At 43.5% G+C, this 2,576-nt stretch overlaps 1 pseudogene; it reads right to left on the bottom strand.

The window, feature by feature from the left end:
- Window positions 1–457: 457 nt before the first annotated feature.
- LOC109376468 (calponin-3 pseudogene) lies at window positions 458–1,394 on the bottom strand (annotated as a pseudogene).
- Between the last annotated feature and the right edge of the window lie 1,182 nt (window positions 1,395–2,576).

The following is a 2,576-nucleotide window of genomic DNA, read 5'->3' as shown; positions in this document are numbered from 1 at the left end:
TTCTAAAATGCTGCATCTTAAATTTAGTTGGCAAATACCATTTTAGCTATAAGCATAAGTTTAGTCTTCCACATAGAAACCGGACACTAAACTGTTAAAAAAAAAAAGCTTCCTATTGTTTGAAAACACCTGTTTAAGTAGAAGACTGTAAAAACACATATATCTGTAATAAAAAAATCTGGTTGTACAAGAGTACTCCTTTTTTACCGTATTCCTTTTTTACTTCATATGCAACTTATTGGCTATGCTATAAAACTTAACTGTCACAGCACTAAAAGTCAGCTATTTAGGGAAGAGGCAGAAAAAGAAAAAAAGGAATGTATGTAAGGCAACATTTTTTTTTTGGTACAATAAGCATAACAGTGTTTTAGGAACACAAAGATAAAATTACTCAAGGCTATCTTGGTTCTCACCAAATAAAAACAATGGGCTAAATACCGAGCTCCTCTCTGTGAATCTAATAATCAGTGCCTTGGTCACCATATTGGTAATGTCTGGGGTAATCATCTTGGTACTCACCATGATGCTCATCCGAGTATTCTGCCTGATAACAGCTATCACTGATTTCCAGCCCATTTGTTCCTGTTCCTTGGCTCCTGTTGTGAATGACAGATTCTGTTGGAGCAGCACAGTATTTGGGATCATGTACTTGCCGCTGGAGCCCATACACACATTCCTTTCTGGGAAGCAACTCTGTTGGTACTCATCCGTAGAGAAATTGTCTAGTTGTCCACTGGTTGTGAGATTAGCTTCTGATCGTAGATGTCTCTTCTGGTACCTGGTGCTAATATCTCCACCTAGCTGGCTCCTTTGTTGGTGGTCATCTGCAGATTAGTCATGGTCTGGTCAAAAGGTTTATCAGTTTGCATTTTGGGATCATAAAGATGCCTCCTGGTCGCATAGGTTGTCATACCTGCCTAGCTGGCGCATTTGTTGGTTCCCATCTACAAACTAATTACACTTTGGCCGGCTTTTAATTTTCCTTCATCAAAACACCTTGTTTGTTTTTCTGCATACTTAACTCCAACGTCAAGAGTTGTATGGAAGCTTTTGTTTTAGCCAGACCTGCTAGAGACCAGCAGTCTGAACCCGAATGATGTTCATTCTCAAAAAGCTCATTTGCTTCAAATCGGTCATGTGACTTCATACCATAATCCTGAATTGCTTTAATAAGGTTGTCAATATTCTCCAACTGAGGCCCATTTAACGAGGACTGGCGGACCTTCTGCGCTGAGCCTGGCAGTAGCTTTTTATGAGTTCACAGAGCATTATGCAATCTTTTAAGCCCAGTGGAAAGGTGGTGCCAATGCTCACGCCTGTCACTTCTGTCCAATTGCGAAGATCTTCTTCTGCCTGATGATCGTACTTGAAGCAATGTTGTCCTTGACCTCCATGAAGAACCAACAGAAAGTGCCCTTGTTGGAGTGTGTCGTGGTGGTCGGCGGTGGGCAGGGGCTGTGCTAGGCTCTGGGGTTCTCGCACTCGGCTTCCCTGTTTCTGGCCCCAGCAGTGGCTGCAGTGCCAGATGCTTGGGGCTTGTTCTCCTGGACCGCAGAGGGACGCAGGCGGTGCCTCGGACTCGCGGTCCACCTGGGTTACGCAGCGTCTCTCGTCTGCCCCGAAGTCCCGCACTCACCTCATCTTTTAGCCTCGAAGAGAAAACCTACTTCTTTTCCTTTTCAGGACTTTTTTATAGAAGACATTGCTGATGCCGTCCTCTTGTGCCATCTTCATTTGTCATGAAGAATGAATTTTCTAAGCTGATTATTTTGAGCCATATTATGTCAAAGAAGGAAAAATTAAAGGTGTAAAACGGTGATTATCATAGACCCTCAGGTCCGTAAGGTCTAGCTTGGGGTAAATATCAAGGTTATAAATGTGATGTTCATTAGAATACATTCTACTAGTGGTTTGGGTCACTGTGTGAAAGATCAGTCTCCTGTATCAAGTGCACTCTTGCCCATTTCTTCACTTCCCCTAGTGGGGTACAGCAAGCCTGCCTGTGCTTCCTGTCCTATATTAAACACAACAGAATGCAGCCACCCTTTAGCGCTCTCTGTTCCAGGTTCTTGCCTATCGGTTAAGCGAATCGGGGCTCTTGTGGACCTGGCCATTTCAGTTTGATGAGAGAGAAGCCCCACATCAGTCTCAAGCCTAGGCCAACTTCTATGACAGAATTTGCCAAGGGCGTTGTTTGGGAAGTTATACGGTACCAGCATCTAACAAAACAAAAGTTCATTTGTCTTGTGCTCATGGATCTTTGCATATGTACACTGACCAGAACCTCAAAAGAGAGAAAACATGAGTGGCACACCAGGCCCCTTCACACTTTCCTAGTCATCAGTAGGTTCTAAATATCAATTTATTGGAATTCATGTGGACAAGTGTCCCTTGAACAGACATAGTGCCTGTCTCTACAGAAGAGGGTCTTTGTACTGATAACTTGGTCATTGGACTGTGAAAATCTTGAGGGTAGACATGGCATCTTAATCGTCTTTAGAGAGGCAGCACCAGGCATGGAGCCTTCTGGCAAGGCACTGAGGACGATGCTTCTACAATACACGTGTAAATGAGTG

The sequence above is a fragment of the Hipposideros armiger genome, unplaced genomic scaffold, assembly GCF_001890085.2.
Source record: "Hipposideros armiger isolate ML-2016 unplaced genomic scaffold, ASM189008v1 scaffold_1137, whole genome shotgun sequence".
NCBI lineage: Eukaryota > Metazoa > Chordata > Mammalia > Chiroptera > Hipposideridae > Hipposideros > Hipposideros armiger.
The sequence above is the reverse complement of the archived record's forward strand: the minus strand, read 5'-3'. Positions and strand labels throughout refer to the sequence as shown.